Below are 20,381 nucleotides of genomic sequence, written 5' to 3'. Positions count from 1 at the left end.
GTACATTCTATTGATTTTTTTAAAGATACATGGGGGAATCGCAAACACAAATAAGACGATGGCAACTGCCAGTGTACAAGCAGTTCCTCTATTTTCCAAGCCCACCCACTGCACAGTTTGACCTAAAAAATAGAGGTCAACTTGACAACCAAACTGGAAGAAGATTCTCTTCTGTGTTCAATCAAATTTTACGTCTGTGGTCTGCAGAATCGCCTTTAAAAACGGCCTTCCTCCAGAGTTTCATATTTGCATTTGGATAAATGCTTATTTTATTACAAAGTAATGAAAACATGATTAAATTTTACCATGGTTAGAATCATACAACTGAAAATTTGTTAGCTGAACAAAGCCGCCAAATTAGCATTTTAGAAGAGTAAGGCACCTTACAGAATAAGAAAGTTTATAAATCAATTCATTATGGATCTTATATGCATGTACAAGCTTATAATCTGTTGTGAAACAAAAATTGTGTACTTTAACATCAAAAGCATATAGATTTGTTATTATTGATGTATATCAACAGGTGGCTGCCTGAATATAAATGAATTATACATATCATACAGTCGAGGGACCACACCACGCTACGTGACTGGGAACACATTCGCAATAAATACTTCTATTTTTTCAGACAAGAATAAATGCACTCTGCAACCGTGCCCTCTGATACCAATCTAAAATTTGTTTGATAAGAGATGATTAAGATACAAAATTTCCTGTATATTGTATTTGCTATTTCATATTTTAAACCAAAGTTCATTTCAATAGATAATGTTGTTTGTTCAATAAAAAAAGGTTAAATAAAGATAACTAATGTTGAAATAAGCTTTGAAGCATTCCATTCTAAGAAATAAAAAAAGTAGAGGATCACACAAACAAAATACATTCCTTTCAAAAGTTCTCTGTGCATTTGATCAGCTTGGTGCCATCATAGTATCATGATAAATTTTAATACAGTATTTAAAGCCCCCCCCTTCTTTCTGCATAACAGGTTCTGGCATATAGGGCAATCATTGGACAAACATACTGCTGATAATATGAAATTCCAAACGAAAAGACCAATACTGAAAACATAATTCGAAAATTATATTTTACAAAGGAATTCAGGATTCAAAGAGAGTAATCATTACCTTGCATATTTTTTTCATTCACTCTGTTTTAAAATCAATTTTAGCAATAAACATGTCTCTTAACCCGTTGAGTCATGAGGAAACTGGGGCTGTGCCTATCACCTTATCTTCAAGAGTATAATGAGATGATCAACATTCATGGATTGGTAACATTAGCATAATGCTTGTTTGAGAATATCTTATCATTTATTGTCAGTGACTTCTAAGGGGAGTATCAGACTTTTACATGTAACATATTAATTCCACTTCCATACTTTTAAAGGTAAATGACAGTTGTTGGTAACAATCTCAAAATTAATTCGGACAGAATCCAATGAAATTACCACTTAAGTGTTTGTATGTACTGTATGAATAACAAATATGTGCCAAATAGCTCTGGAAGAAATAATTGCTAAGAAATGAGCAAAATAAGCATGTAATTCCATCAAATGTCAGGTATTTTTCGAAGCAATATTAATACACTGAACCACATATGCTTTTCTGTGTAGTGATCATCAGAATTATGGATTTCGAGCTAAGTTTTCATGATGTTACAAAGATAAGTTTACATTAATGTACCAGATCTTGATGTATGATAACATTTTGACAATTAACCTTGATTTAAAAGACTTTTACTATCATGAAATAATTATTTGCTGGAACTACTGTCTTTTACCCTTTAATCTAAATGCTAAAATATCTATTCCAAACAAAATGAAAACAAAAAAAAGGCTTGTGACTTTTCTCATAGTCTGTTTGATTTTCTTTAGTTCAGCATTAAGGACAAGTGCAAAGCTATGGAAATTAGATGATGATTTGACCAAAGATTGACCCATTGTGAATATTTATAAGTCAGAGAGCTCAAATACAGGGAAAGGGGAATTTCCAACAGAGCACGTTCTTTTAAATGGGTGCAGTATCTGATACACTGGCAGATAAAATAATTATAAAATGTGACAGTACAAATTTGTTAAAATACTATGATGTACACTGTATAATCATCAGTACTAAGATTGCATAGCCTAGTGATTTTCAAAGATAGTAAAAAACATTTTTTTTTATTTAGAACAATTTATAGTCGTCTATAATTTTTCTTTTCATCTTCCAAGCTGCATTTCAATCATAAATATGCAAAATATTAAAAAATATAAGATTATTGTAGTATACAAATTATTGACAACTTGTAATGAAATATCTTTTTATTTTGTAGAGAAGGGAGCAGGGATATCAGGGAATGAGTGGTTTAGTATAAAATGTCATTTCACTATTTCTACATGTATGTCTGTTACTAAGTAATATCCATCGACAATGCGCAAAGGATGATACAGTATACCCCATGTAAACGAATTGCAGCAGCACATATCCAATCAAAACCCAATTTAACAAAGTGTATTTGGGAGGATTAGGGAATGTAGCTGCTCCATCAGCTTTATGCATGAAGGTAACTCTAGATGCAGGCGAAACCAGGATTTGTCAGACTGAATTTCAGATTGGAACGCTTTCAATCTAGGAGGTTGCTATTTGTTTTTCTATGCATGATACATATCAATTGTGCATTTGGTATAGCTCCACCGGAGTCAGAACGGTGCTAAGTATCATGCATCAAGGACCTTTAAAAAGGAAGCATAATATGATCTTTTAAGTCATAATTTACTTACCAACACAAATAAAAATTAAACCTGAATATATTTTCCTATTCTAGCTGTTATCTCTCTTGAATCGTAATCATCAACAGTTCATAGTTTGTTTACATTATCGAAGCACTCCCAACTCTAAATGGTCTCAACCTGTTATTTCTTAAAAAATCAATATTAAAATATTTGGCAAACATTCATGTCTTTCAACGCATTCATATTTGTCATTTTTCATTAAACCTAATTTGATCAAAAACACTGAATTACAAAAAAAATCTAACCTTTTAAAATGTCATCTTCAACAGTGAAAGAACAATCTATATACACATGATCTGTGTTCCGTTTTCAATCTTTAACATGAATTGATGACCCAAAGCTATATATTATTCACCAGAGAGACTTGTGACTAATAAAACCCTCTTTATTACAGAATCATTCATGCCTGTATACATTACCCCAGAAAGCTTCCACTCTTTCCTAATTCCGCTCATATTTTGCACACATTCCCAATATTAATGATCAAATGATAGCATGCAGTTGAAGCCTCTTGCCTGCATGCTGGGGAGATATAGAGATGAGGCGAAATTCAATTTTGTTTTCTTTTCATAGGTCACAAATTACCATATAGGGTTCAGACTCCTGAGATATTATTTTAAAGGTACTCTTTAAAAAATCAAAATAACTTGTGGATATGTAAGATGAAAGTTTTTATCCTTTTTGCTTGGTTCTTTGAGAACTACCATTTGAAAGACCAATCCCTAAAATTCCATAAGCTTAATTGTTTTGAGTTTTAGGCCCACACCAGTTCCAACAGAAAATCACTAACTTTACAAAAAGATATCAGGTAGGGCCTACATACTCTAACATCAACTTTTAAAATTGAATAATGCATCTGTCCATAACTCCATGATCTCTCTTTTGATCTGTGCTTATATAAACCCCCTCATTATTTATCTATTTTCTCAATTCTTCATTCCATAGACACTGATCCACAGTGATAAGGAGTAAATTGTGAAATTTATGCAATGATTGGCCCCAACATGATTGCACTACACACTACACACTATCCCCCCTCAAAAAAAAAAAAAATAGGGAAAGTGAAAATGCCAGCCCTTCATCATGCATTACTTTTTGTAAACAAGGAGTCAAGAAAATACCATTTCTATTGTGAATCACTTCAACAGAAAATATAAATGATACTTCAAAGTATCTCAACAAACAGCTCTTTTAGGATTAATCCTGACTTCAAATGTTTTAAAAGTGCAAGCCAAGGGTTTATGGTTGTGAAAGTCACTGAGGCTTGACTACTTGACTACTACAATATAAATTCCGACGTAAATAGAAGATCAAAAAGCCTTTGATTATCTGGGAATGAAAATTAAGCCATGGGTAAATTAAATTTTGATTAAAAGATAAGACTGCGAGTAGCAAATAAAAAAAAAAGTTCCATAAAAACCAGTAAAAAAAATTAGAACATCATCAAAGTTTGAAAAGTATTAATTTACTACGAACAGTGCTCCTCAAATTGGCAGTATAGGTTCAGAACTCTCTATTTATTATCTCTCAAGGTGCAGCTTGTCTGCATCTGAGCCTAAGATCTATAGGCCTACATAGTTCCTATCAGATCTCATGATTATCACATATCATGGAGCTGGCTTCTACATTAGATGCATAGTGCAGAAAATTTGCTATCAGTGCTGTTTACATTCTCAAATTTCCTCTAATTAAACCCAATTAAGGCAAATTGCTTTAATCTGATTGCTAAAATCACATTAGGCTACATTTTTCACACTCTATAGGCCTACCTACCGCCCCCTCCTGAATCTCTGTCCATGATTAATGTGCATCACAGGGTAAATAGACCCCCCCCCTCCGTCCCTTCCTGATGTGGGTGACGAGTGATATTGGGAGATGGAGGAAGGGGTGATGTTGTTAGTGTCACTAGGCGATGGAACAAGCACCAGACTCCTGCTTTCTTCCAGTGCTTACATTGCTGGGATGCCATCTGCTGGTATATCACCCAATATATCATGCTGGAAAAACCCTTGCTAATGATGCATGTGGTAATGCTTTGCAGTCTTGGTCATAACAGCTCTGAAGCCAATGTCATTGTTATATGTTATGTTTATAGAGTGGCTTACAACAGCATCATGTACTGGGATCACTCTCACAGATGTGATGAAATGAAATCAGTCCAAATTCCCAATCTTCGTTTTAAACAATTATCTATCATTGACACCCTTTCCAATAATCTGTGAAAACATTTGTTCCCTGATCATCTGATTTTGTAAGTGGATGTCATTAATATGACCACTGCATGTGAAAATATTGCACATACAGTCTGGAACATAGCAGGCCAACAATTAAAACTGTTCAGAGGACATTTTTTCAAATTATCTGTGATTCATATGATGTTGACGTCTTCTGGTGGGGGGGGGGGGCGTCTCACTCTTTAAATCTCATTACAAAAGTTACAACGCTTTCAGAGCATGAATCTATAAAGTACAGCAAATGTTGGTTGACAAACAGATGCCAGATACATACACTGTAATTTGTTATTGTTGTCCATGTACAATATCAAAATTCCACGTACTTATGGAATTCCCTATTCTTGGCTCATGGCCATTTTAAAATTAAGCACAAAAATCTCAATATTACAAACCCTCACTATATATCTCAAAAGATAATCAGAGGACCCATAACCTTTAGGACATATAAAAATGAATCTATATATTAATGTTTTCCTGTTAGTTTTATCATGATCAAGGCATCAAGCACTATTTTGTTTGGATCAAATGAAATAACATATTGTACCAGCATTTAAGCTAACTGTATACTAATTAACCTAAAATATTGTGTTACATTTCAAATATAAAGGTAAATATTCTCTCATTTGATCGAAGAAATATACATGACCGACATGTTTAATTAATCTTTTAGATCAATGAAGAAAATTATAATGCCAGCTGTAATTGAGGCATATTTCATTATGCTTCAGTGACATTGAATGTCTGAGTCATGTGACAGAAGCACTCATTCACATTCAAGCAACATGAATGCCAAAGCCACGCCATCTAACCAAGCCCTTTTCTCATTCTCTGTCTGGCTCCCGTTACAAAAACAGCAACAGTGTTCATCTCAATTACAGTCTGGAGGGTGTATTACCACATGTATGAACTTAATTTCAATGAAGGACATTTAAGTGGTATCTCTGAACAAAATTTAAAAAAAAAGCAGAGCAATTGATAGCAAGCAATGGTGTCTTGTATCAAGGACTACACTATATAGGATAAAAAGATTGCAACAAATTTTAAGATTCAAGAATATAAACTTGCCTCTTCTGAATCAACTAAAATCTGAATAAAATGAATGTGGAAAATAGTACAATTTGTACACTGTATGACCAACACAATTCATGTGAAAAATAATATCTTTGACTTGTCTCATCAAAATTATGGCACAGTCAACATGCAAGCTTGAAAACAATCCAAGGGTTTTTACACAACAGAAAATGATATCTGCTCTTGTGTGAAAACAGTCTTTGTTGCATGAATGTTGGGCTGAAAGCACTCCTTGAAATGAAACTCCAGTAGACAATTCATCCTCAATCCCCAGATCAATTTGACATATTGCCTATGGTGATGACAGATCAATTAGCAATGGCAAGAATTTCCAGAGATCATTATTTCCTACAATACAGCAATTTGTTTTGCAGAACAAAAGAAACATCCTGCTTGATATCTATAAGTTCCAATAGAATTGTAACATTACAATTTTTATGTTCTAAAAATATTTGCCTTCATAGTTTTGCATATATTATATTTTCTCTTCAATTAAGGAGACTGATCTAATAATGCACGCAAATCAATGTACTGCATAAACCCTTGAGCCATGGAGGTACTACATCCATGCTTGAACTTTGGGGAAATCATGGCGGTATTGTAAAATCCAGTTTTCCCTAAAAAATGCAAATTCTTTAATAAAATGTGCAAATTATATGAAAAAGCTATTATAAATAGCAAACATTTTAGAAAAAGTTTCCATCACATGTGTAAAATTGCTCACAGTTTTGGTGGGCAGATTTTCAGTTGAGGCAGGGTTTTGCTTTGATTTTCATGATATACATTTAATATTTCGGAATCCAGACCCCCCCCCCCAAAAAAAAAAAGATTTTCTGGGAAATTATGTTAATTCCAGTAGTATTTCTGTATTGTGTAAAACTGGGGACTTTGTGATATCAGAATTTGCTTTCTTCAGTTTTTGGCTCTGGAGCAATGGGTATTGACATTCTGAGGTTAATGCTATTACAAAACAAAATATGCATTTAATTTTCTACTATTATAAAGTGTGATTTGTTGAATAAAAAACAACTATGAAAAAGTGTGGGTGGACACTGTTTATCTTTTATTTTTTCTAACCTTCAAACAAGTTACCTGTCTTTTTACTATTTACCTGAATAACCACAACTGATGAATAACCACCATATCTCAGCTATAGGAATTACATGCATCATTGGAGAGATAGAATCATTCTGGCATGAACACCAATATATTATCTATTCAGAAACAGAAAGGTGGTATCTCCTGTGTTGACATATATAAAGTAATACCTCCTTGCTCTCAAAGGAAATATTGTGGTTGGCAGAAGAGATTTGATAAAAAATTCAATTAGAATCAGATCCTGTTGGTAAATATTTAAGTACATAGAGACCTACCAGCTAAAATCATACTGTAAAGCATGGGAATGCTGTGTAAAATCTGAATATTGCAAAGAAGAAAATCAAAACTTTTTTTCTATGAACCATCCATCTCCAAGCGTTGTGGCCCAGTGGATTAGTCTCCGGACTTTGAAACAGAGGGTCGTGGGTTCAAATCCCAGCCATGGCGTAGTTTCCTTCAGCAAGAAATTTATCCACATTGTGCTGCACTCAACCCAGGTGAGGTGTATGGGTACATGGCAGGAATTTATTCCTTGAAATGCCACCGCGCTGTAAAAAGGCTGCGGGGCTAAAGCCAGGGTAATAATATCCAAGTCCTTTGGAAGCGCATAGAGACGTTATTTATAATGTGTTATGCACTATACAAGAACTGTCTATTATTATCTTTTGACGACAAATACTTTGATATATAGGTTAACTCGATCTCCCTGAATGTGCAAAAGTCATCATACAGCTTGGAAATGTGCCTGTCATGTGTTTGCTAAATAGTCCCAGTGGGTATATGTATAAGAGTTAACATGACTGCTATTCTTGTTAGCAGTGTCCTGGTATTGACCTAGGAATTCTAGACTTTCATTCATTCATCGAGTCAGTCATATGGAATTCAAATCTCATTTGGCACAAAACCAAATGTCTAGTCCTCCAGTTCACAATTAATAACTAATCCCGTCTTTGATGTCTGTCTCACTATATAGCAAATGACCTTTATTAAATCCTTTCACTGGCTGTATAAAGGCTGGATGTGAGAAAGTGACACCTGACGACAGACGTGATTCTTCAACTCATAAAAAAAAAATCCCTCTGATTTCCAGTCGCTTCTCTATTAATTAAAAATCTGTTTCGCTGTACCGATGGTGACATTGATTTTTTCTTATGCTTGGGTTCCAGGGACCTATCTCAACTCAACCAGATATATGTAATTCATACATAATCTGAGCTCCTACTGTCTGACATACAAGAGCGAAAACAATGACAATGGGTGTAATAATTGAGATGATATTTCTTGTTTTTAGTATATCCAAATATTCATAATTAAAATGAATATGATGATGAAGATGATGATGATGTTGGTGATGACGACGATGGGAAAAATGATGATGATGATGATCCAGACCTAGTGGTTCAGAGACTAGATATTTATTCACTGATTTACATTGTGTTTTGGGGTGACAAAACCATGTATGTAGAACCCCTCCCCCAAAAAAAATAAATAACTAAAAGATAATGTGGCTACCATAAAAATTGTTTCAAATAAATAGTATTCCCTTCCATGTGGTATAGCTGCTTCATTTTCAAATAATAGAGCTAAGATTTTTAAACATATCACTTGATACAGACATCTAGTTGTTGAAAAAGGGTTTCTTCAAAATTTGAGATGATGAGATCCTGTCATACTGGTGATAACATAATACTAAGATGATCATGAAGATCAAAAGAACTGATTCAGATGAATGAGGATGCAACCTGGATGCAAGTTTACAAAAAGAATGTTACTATTAAATAATTTAAAGTGTTATACAAAATCCACTTATACTACAACAGAAAAATGAAATCTAAAGAAGATATGAATATCATGTAAAGTAAAAACTCAATCTTTTCTCTAAAATTCATGCAAATCATATCTTTTTTTCATAAAAAGAGATGAAAACGGTCACAAAAATATTCATTGCGAGAATAAGAGTATCCCAGGCCTTATTGTGGACTAAGGTAGCCTATTGAGTTCTAGCCTAGACCTTACGGTGAACTTTCCCAGCTGGTATAGTGACTAAGCTAAAACAGGAACATACCACTTAGTCCCACGGACAAGATTGCATGTATAGTTTTGGGGACAACAGTTTTCCTTTTACCGGAAAATACCATTAGATGGCATCAGGTGACAATGCATTCAACGTCAAGAACAAGCCATGTGGTGGTATGTCATGTGATGAGATACACATGTGACTTACAAGGAATGTGATGTGAATGATATCATTGTAGGAAATGATGTTATCACATTATGCCTACATTTCAATATTTTCTTTTACATTTAAGTTCTACTCTAAAAAGGACATATATTTCAAATCCAATAGACATCTATGTCAATCATAAATTAAAAATTGCTCTATTATGATCATTGAGGTAACTTTCTGGACTACAGATACAATCAGATTCAGAAATATATTCCATGTTCTACCTTAATACCTAAACTGTATTACTTTCTGATGTTGTGAGGGTTTGTGGCATAGGATTCGAGTAACTATGTTCCCGAGGTCCTGCTAATACATTAGCATGCAACATGCATACACAAGGCTAATTAAAATTGATCCAGGGATGTACAGGTACATTAGCCAGGGCAAAAACAACCCCATCACAACAATAAACAGCTTTAACCACATAGCGGCTTGTGGCATTAAGGCATGGCTTCTCGCCCACTCCCACAGCTAATTTCTTTACCTCAGAGAAAATCAAATTTTATGCTACAGCTATGACAGTATGTTTCTACTGTATATATATATCATTTGTAACATTATTGAATTTCTGTTTCTCCCTCTCTCATGATTTAAATATAATATATGATCCACATGCTAAGCTCCACACTATCCACTGACTTAATTTTGGGCTGGGTACATGTATTTTTTTTTTCTAAGCCTTGTGCCCCCCCCTCGAAGTATGTGTGCCTATAGATTTACATGCAGGTAATATAATGATGAATAAATTAAGAATAAGGCTTGAAGACCACCATTAAGCCATTTCATGAATGGGGCCATGAAACCAAAGTAAATCAATGATAAATTGATATCTTATATGAAATATATAGCAGAGATGGTAAATGAACCCAAATTTAATTACATATCACATCGAACTTCCCATCTTTTTAAACAAATTAATTTTATAATTTGAAATTTAGTGCAGATACCTTTACATCTATCTATTGTTAAATTATGAAAAAAAAAACAATACAATTTTTTAGGGGGTGTGTGAGTAGGGGTTATTGATGCTTTTATGTCTGATGGAGAATAATGAGTAAACATAGAATTCATTTGTATAAATTCCTGACTATAATAAAAAAATGATTGAATATATTGATAAACTATCAATATTTTACAGATAATCTGCTTTGGTAACCTCTTAATATCATTTTGATTCAATGAATTTGACATGTAGGTTAGGTCTATTACCTGCAAGCTTTTAAATGGCCTGACCCACTTTCATTTAGTCTATTCACTTAAACTAAGCAAGCTCCTCAGGATGTATGCCTACACGAATCCAATAATATACACATGAATGAGCATTTACCCATCCTTATCCACCTCTTTAGAATACAAGATGACAAAGACCTATATTTGAAGAGATTAAAAACTTTGAGGATATGGGAAGAAGAGATGGCATATGGGAAGAAGAGATGGCATTGAATAAAAAAAAAGGTTTATTCATTTTGAGGAAATTAAATGTATTATTAGTACTTGATGGAGGACATACAAATGCAAACAGACTGGGTATAGAGGAAACGTGAATTAAAATAGAAAAAGTTTAATGAATATGTGAGATTGAGAACAAGACAGAAAAAACAGGGTCCCAAACACAAAGGTTAGCGATTAATCGTAGGCTTGATTTTCAGGATTGATTGTAAACTGTAGTCAATGAAATCAGTCATAGAAAATTGTTCTACGATCATTGCTAAGCTTTTTATTACGGGCCCCAGGAGAGATAAACGTGGCCAGGTGAACATTTTTGTAGTTGAAAGCAGTTTCTATCAAAATGGCTACCGAAGATGTATAAATGGTAAGCACATTCAAGATGAAAATGGTTGGCTGAATTAATGCAAGTGAAATATACTTGACATTTTGCATTATTCTGCATTACTAGTTCCACCACGGAGCAACCTTGCCACTGAAACTTATTTCCTCCCAGGCCATGTTCACACAAACATTTTCTAACCCTTCAGCTGCTGTTTTAATAACTGATTGGTAAGAATTTTGAAACATGATTCTGCAGCACTATAGCTACAAAATTTGTTGAATGCAATAGAAATCTCAAATGTGATTTGAAAACATTATTCAAATGGCATTCTTTGGGTTCAGACATGTATTGTGTACACTCTAAGTTGATCAATAATTCCAAGGCTAAATTGTGCAGTACAATGCGCACTGCAATGTCTTGGTGCTATGAGAGAAAATCAGCACTAACAAAATTCATGTTAACACCCCCTCCCCTCTCTCTCCTCTGTTTGGTGTTGCTGTTTTAATATGATTCAGATTTGTGATTCGAGCTTAAGAAGTTCATGTGAACACCACTGTTGTTGAAATGCCTCATCTTGTTTACCAATTACTGGAGGATCTTCTTCTCTACATCATTGATCTCATAATAAGAGCAAAGAAGAAAAATATACAATCTGAATTCTGATAAAACTAATGGAAGGTTTGTAGTGCAGAGATATATATATGCAGCGGCAGTAAATAAATGTAATAGCAAGCTATAGTACACATGAATTTATGAAGTAGTGGACAGAATGGTTGCATTTAAAATGCTGATGAGGTTCATAAACCATGTTACCCTAAAAAGGTCTGTATATGAAATTTTACCAATTGCCTATTGGCATAAAGTGACGATAGCAAGTGAAATAAAAACCCAACAAGATTTTAATCTGTTTGAGAGACCAATAAATAATCAAATCAAAATTCATTTCAATAAAATGTGACTCTTTATAGTTTGCAATCTGGATCAACTGTACAAATTTAGCACTAAAATATTCGGGGAAAATTAGGATATTAATATATTAATCTTGGAGCGATAAAGTTTCGGTACATTTGTTCATCTGAACAAAATCATATATGTGTTTAGTGCATGGGGTGAAGCAAGATAATATTCGTCGATATACAAGATAGGAGCAAACAGACAAAAATAGAATCAGCCAGTCGGTGATGAAATACACATGCAAATGAATTGGGGATAGGGAAAGGGGAAGGTAGAAAACACTGTTTGCATTTGATTTAGGAATTATTAGTTGTTTGCATCCTGCCCGACAGGATTTTGAACTTCAGATGAAGAAATGATTGATGATAGTACTCAGAAATAATGCATGGGTGGATTCACAGAAGCCTTCTCTCAGAATATTAGTAATCCCTCACCAATTAGTTGAATTTGATTCATATTTTGATTTATAATATTCTCAATTGTTAGCAGACATTAGGATAACCTGTAGTATCCACATTAATAAGACACTGAAGGGGGCATACAAAGTCTACTACACTGAAAAAAATAAAATGGTATGCAAAAGAAGTGGAAAATTGACTAATAACTTTCCCATGATGCAACTCTTATCAAAGCAGTGATATATTCACAAAGAAATCTAGAATTCTGTACATTCAAATTGTTTTCTCCTCGGTTTTATTTGTCAAGACATCACTCAAAAGTTTAATCTTGTTGTTATCATTCTGTGTCAAAATGTGTTATGTTTTTAGTGAATCACAATCAGAACAGGGCAAGTTCACTCGGTTTCTATATATCACATTACATCAACTCATGCAAAGAACATGTTTCATAACCCGCCATGGTGCTGACTAGCAGATCTTGCTATGTGGAAAATCCTTTCTGCCAATATGCGGATAAAACATGGAGGATTGGATGAAAGCAGGAGAGAAAACAGTGTGTTCATTAGGAAGATGAGCCTAGTATAGAAGCAATTATCATACGCTGTCACAAACAAATTTGTATGGTGTTGGTTTATGCATGGGTAATTAAGCAGTCGAGTGGCATGGAAAGAAGAAAAGGACATAAAGGGATGTCATTTATCTTGGAATAAATGGCATTATACAAATTAACCATGCTCTGTTTCAGTTTATTTTGAAATATGGAATGCTTGAATTTGCTGTATATCCTGGGCCAATAACAAATGACATGTGTACTATAATTGTTCATCTTAAAAACATAAAAAATATACTCTAAAGTCTTCGTGTTTGCTTTATACATACATTTCTGCAAATATCTAATAGTTATTTGATAGTTGATTTATCAAAAATTTAACAAAAGATGCATTCTGAGAACAGTGATACATTAGCATTTTAGACCTTACAAAAAAAGATAAAGCACCATCACCTTGGCTGGAAAACATAAGTTTTGAATCGGGTTGAAGACAGCAAAATAATTTTACTGGAGTATATTTGACATCTGATATGTAAAATCATCCCAGTATCTCCATTACTTGGGGTAATGCCTCCTTTGTAAACTGCACCCAACTATATTTACATGGGCAGATAAGGGCAACAGCAAATGTGTAGGTCACATGAAAATAAAATATCATGCTTTAATTGGAATAAATCATAATTAGATATCAATTTATCTATATAATTTGTATATAGATACATGTCCTCAACAGGATAACTTGAATTGAATTGGCCTGAATAGTTAATTATTATGGAAAGTCCTACAACATGCATATAGATTGCTATTTTAACTGTACTTGGTAAACCTCAACTATTTAATCAAAATCAATTCACCCCAAATCACTTAACTGAGTGGACATTATGTCTGCCATTTGCATTTTATTGCATAATTGATATGTTCTTTTGATATCCCTTCCCCTATGCACAACATAAATCATCCATGGCATAGGCCTACACTGTTTATTACTGGAAACTTATACAAGAAGGATGGGGGATGTTTGTCCCATTCTACCCCTTCTGTCGAGATGCGCATCCAAGCATAAGGGTGATGCAGCTGCCAAGGCAGCCCCATCTCCGCTGCATATAAATCCCTGGAGTCTCTCCCTAAGATCTCCCGCTGATGAAGCTAGCCAAGTGTCTACTGGGAATATTAATGGAGGAGGCCTCTCTTCAATGATGCAGGGGGTAAGATGTAGAAGAGGATGACTAGTAGTCTTTGGATACAGGCTTAAAAAAATATTCACTAAGGTACATGTATTTCCACCTATTTAATGTAATGCATAAAGGAAAGAAGAGTCTGTACTGCAACTATAGCTCCAGCAGGGCGGTACTATTATCCACTGATTATTCCCTAAATCTGAATGCCTGGATAGACTAGGAGTGTCTGACACCAAAATAAAGTGCAATGTATGCCATTTATCCCTGTATTCTCTGATATCGTCAAAATAAGATATGCGCATTAATCAATCACTTTTGGTAAATCAGGTCCCTGGGATGTCTGAGGGTAAATTGCTCAACATATCATGAAGAACTTATTCAACAAAAAGTACAGAACTTGGTTGTAACATCAAAACAGATAAGATCTTGCTGGAAAAAATGTAATGTTTTAACATCCAAGATGCATGCATAGGCCTACGCGTACACATCTGACGCATTGCATTTAAGGTGGATGAAAAGAACACTGATGACACAACAGGTAATCAAACTGATAAAACGCAGAGGTGTAAAAATTACACTTAGTAATTCCTAAGATAACAGCTGTAATGTAATCTGATGTAATCACCAAGTCTGTGTGGGAGTGTGGGGAAACAGGTTTCTTCATTATGGATAGAATGGCTATATTAACCCATTGACCACTGGATTCTGTAATATCCATAGGCTATCTAAAAGGACTGCATGAATCCATCAGGAAATGGGTTACCCCCCTTTTTAATCAAAATTCATAACATTGATCGTCAACAAGTGAATTGTTAATCTTTGTAAATATTTAATCTGCAAAGAGAAAAAAAAAAAACATCACATATTTTAATTGAATGTTAATAGACTGAAAAGCAATTGTATGTTGGTAATTAAAGTACATTCAAAATCATTGGTCCATTCAAATTTCTTTCAGCTATGCAATATACTGCTAATAAAGTGAAGTGTATAGAAGTGTAATATAAGCATGCTTCAGTAATGCTACTTTAGGGTTTTATATGTTTTTGATTTAACCCTTTTCCTGCTGGAACCAAGTAGTCTCTGTACAAAACCAGTATAGAAATTCAAAATTTCATAATTAAGAGGATAACATAACAAAAAAGATGTAAATCTTACAACCAAAAACACTAGAGTTCTATTTTTTGGAAGTGAACACAAAGGGATGACATATCTATGCAATAATACTAAAAAAAAATCTTGGATCTGCCACATGGAAGATATTATCTGCACATTGGCTAGCTGGAAGCGAGGCTAAACTATCAATCGTGATTGAATCAAAATAAAATTCCCAAGGTTACATGATATTGTGCAAATCTTCCTAACCAAACACTGCTTTGTGATGCCGAAAGCTTTTATATTCATGCCTCAATATTTATCCTTCTAGATGAAGCATATGAGGGTTTCTAATTAAATTCTGAATTGTGTTTCATTATCACTTCCATTTTAATGTGTTTTCTTTCTTGGGAACATGATCGCATAATTCATCTAGGCCTATATTCATTAAATGTTTTGTCCCCTATCTTATCTAAAGATATTCATTAGAAAATGATACATATTTGAAAAAACATCTCTGAAACAACTATTAGAGCAACCAAATTATTTTCTCTCTTTTTATTTCTTTTGAAAATTTGAAATCGGTGATCAAACAATTTCATGTTCATGTTGGAAAAAGAAAATGAGATAATCATATGTGTAGGCTACAAGGCTTATTATCATTAAATGGATACCCACCTTGCATTTTATCTTTTTATTACTCAAACAAGCTGAAGTAACAAATTCCAACATCACCTTGAGTAAATTGGCCCACACATCTTGATATCTACATATTTCTCATCCCAAAGTCTCCTAAATTTCATGGTTACATTGTGCAGTTAATAGAATATCATTGGAAAAGGAGAGCAAAAGAAAGCATATCAATATGAAAATATAAATGCCTGAGACTCCATGCCCATCTGTTATAGAGAGAAGGTCACACACCACATGTTTCTAGCATGCATGGATACACAATTATAATTATGTTATCAATTATCTGTCTGGCAAGCCATGTTTCACCAAACCCTTAAAGCCTATCGGTACAAAAAGAAGGTTAAATGTACAATTGTAGGATGAATTTATATGTCTCAGACATGGCACAATGCATCACGTTATTCATAAGTACTGACTGAGCAAATGTTGTTCAAATGCAATAAATGCTTCCGACAAGCATAATGCAAGAGAATTATACCTACATAGAAATGCAACTACTGAGAAAATACTAGTGCTAATACAATATGATCAAATAAATAAGGACATTTTTAAAACTTACAACAGCTCAACCGTGGAGAATTATAGTAGTGAATAAGCCACTATTCTCATGATTGTTTACTCATGCAGCATGTTCACAGATTATTTCAATGGGAGTTTGGGATTTTGGGGTGCAATGAAAATATATGGAAGGGAAAATATAAAGTGAAAATTTGGAGACGTTACACATGCAAAATTAGCAAAATTAAACCACCATGAAAGTTTCAGCTTTTAAAAAGAATATTTATTGACAACCACCCCAATGAATCAACAGAAGTCTAAATTATACTTTTGTTATTCAGGAAATCTATACCACTGACAGGAGAACCCTGGGGAATGTATCTAGAAAGAAATCAGGAAAGAAAAAGGATTCCATAGAAATTGAAGTACTGGTTGCCATCTCACGAAAATGCATTCCTCTCACGTTTCCAAATGGTATCACTCAAGTTCATTTCTATTTTCTCCCTGTGATGTAGTGCTGTGGATATTGCATTGGAATCCCTACCTCATTTATTCACATATTGGAACAGCATACACCCGCCTACCCCTACCACTCTTCATCACCACCCCCTCCCCCTTCTCATGATTTTACTTGGCAAAAAACACTTGTCTTACAAACACAGTTTTTGTAAATATTTTACACACTTCCTGTCATGACTTTTTTTCGCTGAAATCAGATTTGGAGCTTTCACTTTTCAATGGTTATTTTTTTATTCTTATAAAATGTATTTCCCCCATTTTTAAGAACCTTGTACAAAACTTATAAATAATTTATCAAAATGTTTTTCCCCTTCTTGGTTGAAGAAAAGTAGAAGCTTGGAATCTATTTTTTATCTCAAATATTGATAATCAAACAGAAATTAAGGCATTGATTCTGAGCATTCTCTTATAAAGTTCACCTGTCACAAGTTTGTAGTATGTCTAGCAATCGTCACTCCTTTTTCTGTTTGAGCTCAATTTGTTGGTGTCGATATATTTCACATTACGCAGTCAAGAGCTGAATAATCCCAGTTGTGTGATATGATGTAAACAGAACACATCCATCCCAATAAAAATAGAGAGCCCCAGACTCATTATGGTCTCTCTCCTTCTCTCTCTCTCATCACTCCTCTCAAAATCTGCTATATGTTTCTCATTTCATCACGACGACTCCCTTTCAATACACCTAAAAGCCCCCCTTTTTCTCGCTTTCATGATTTTCTGTTTTATTTTCTATCATCAGAGTAAGTTCTTTCCCTCTCTTTCTCTCTCCCTGCCCATCCCTGTCGTTTGCTCTTGAAAGAGATCTAACCAATTGCGCATCCAGTCCTTGTGTTACGTAGACTTGACTTCCCACCCTTTTTCCTTTATGAGAGATGCAAAGTCCTAAATAGTATGTCAGAGCTGGTAGGCTTGGAGATCCAAAAAAAAACAAGCAATTTCATTAGAAATATTTAGCTTTTCAGCAACAGATGGAAATAAAATAACTAAATGAATTAGTGCCAGAGACATGAGGTTATCCAAACTTAAACCACCTGTGTATAATAGTAAAAATAATTTTCTTTCTTTAAATACTGAATCGGGTTTAGCTAAAAATAAAGTAAAAATATGGAATAATTAAAAAAAAACGGGTATAAAAACAAATGAAGAATCATTAATTATTTTTTTCAATTACATACTAAGATGATAAATTGCACTTACTACAAAACTCTTGTATGACTAGCATACTCATTGGTATTTCATTTTGTGACATTGGTACATATTGGGTGAAAATGTGTCTTACAATTGGTTTGTTTAGTATAGACTCTAAAAACAAACAAAAACAATTTGGACACATAACTTTCTTACTCATTACTGCAAGTCATGTAGCAATTGATATGAGGGAGCCGAGTTAGGTCTATTACATACGACTAGTCACCTCAGAAGCTGTGCATTGGAGACATACAGGCACCACTGGATGCATATGACCTTTTCTCAGGGATCACCTCAGAAAATGTATCATCAATAATTCCTGTAGTGCTGCATTGGTCATGGTGATAAATTATTGTCTCTATAACAGTAAGAGGATGATTAATTAGTTGCAGTGAAAATACTAGACATTGAAGTATGGGATTGGATCATTCAGTGAATGTATACAGGGCAGTAATTTTTGTTTTATTTGAAAAAGACTTGACAATAAACTACAGTAATCCATTAAAAAATTATCTTGATGGGGAAGAAATATGATGCTCATACCATTTAGCAGTAAAATACAAAGAGACACAAATTGCTTCCCTGTGGACAACTATTTTAAACAAAATTACAAATAAATCAATGAAGGAATATTAACAAAAAAATAATTGATAGACAAGTAAAATAAAATTTCAAAAAGGAAACTTTACAAACAATAACTAATTATATGATAGATGCTGAAACCAGTGGGATAAATTACATTCTACCCTCACTGCCCCCCCCCCCATGATATTAAGGGAAAAGTCAAAATCATAAAAGTCACCACATGATCCATTAAACATGGCAACTTGCATATGATTTAGGAGTTGTACATGTACAAATACCTTGAGGTTATGGCAAGAGATAAACAACGCTTAAGGTATCCTTTATTGATTTTTCCTGAAACAACCTGGACGGATGACCTGAAATTGACCTAGTACAAGGCAATTACCGATGTGACCCACAGCGTATTATCTGGACTTCCTAACGGATTGTTCATTACAATGCGCCCAAGCCAATGTTGCTGGGTGATTAGGACACAAGAGGCTTCATTGCCATTGACAATTTGAAATCATAACTGGGGAATTGATACTTGGCCTGAAGCCATGAAATAAGACAATATCTGACAAGAAATAATGGGTCTTTTTGTTTTTCATTTAAACAATCAGTTGATTACTGATGTATGGTTTTATTACAATTTGATTTAAAGTTAGATGAAAATAAATTTGCATCTTTCCACAATTTAATGAAAGACAAAATTAGAACTAGTCTCAAGTTACAAGCTTAGTCACTACATGTAGGTATTAAAAAAACAAAACTATTAGATTTGTTGAATCAAGATTGTGGCACATTCCTTTAAAAAAAATCCATCACAATACATGTAGGAAATAAAATGCCTTCTGTAGTACATTTTATGAAGAGTCTTGTCACTGTTTTCATTTACAGATGTAATGAGCTACTGGAAATTCCTTGCATCTGATTGGCTGAGAGCAAGTTACTCAGTGAAAATTACGGACAAAACTCTTGATGAAATGTGCCCTAGTTTCTCAATTTTGTGAATGAAAAGAATGAGAGAATATTAAATTGAAACAAATTAATTACATGTATGAATAACAAGGACCTGACGTATTCCAAAAGGACATATCCCAAGGGGACAGATAGAAGTATCCACATGTCAATATTTTTCTAAAGTTCAAAAGAAACAAATTAATTATAACTAGCAAGGGATTGAAATGTTCCAAAGGGACATATTCCAACAGGACAAGTACAAGTATAACTACATGTACTTGTTAATATTTTTCAAACGTTTAGTACTCATAAATACATCTCACAAAAAGAAACACGATTTCAGAGACAAATGGCAGCTAGGCATCAAACTCATCAAATATGTTTTGACTTCAATATGATACTCATGGTAAGAGCAAATTCTCTTCTTCGGTTTGAGATGATTTTTTTTGTTTACAGTTGATGCATCATAGATCACACACAAAAAACGATGCCTACTCTAGTACAACAATAATGTGTGGATCTGTATTCATTCTTGTCTAGATTTTTGAAGAAGCATAACAAAGAACATTAAAAAAATGACAATAAGCCATCTAGTTATAAATCA

This window comes from Lytechinus variegatus, chromosome 7, assembly GCF_018143015.1.
Source record: "Lytechinus variegatus isolate NC3 chromosome 7, Lvar_3.0, whole genome shotgun sequence".
NCBI classification, from domain to species: Eukaryota; Metazoa; Echinodermata; class Echinoidea; order Temnopleuroida; family Toxopneustidae; genus Lytechinus; species Lytechinus variegatus.
The sequence above is the reverse complement of the archived record's forward strand: the minus strand, read 5'-3'. Positions refer to the sequence as shown.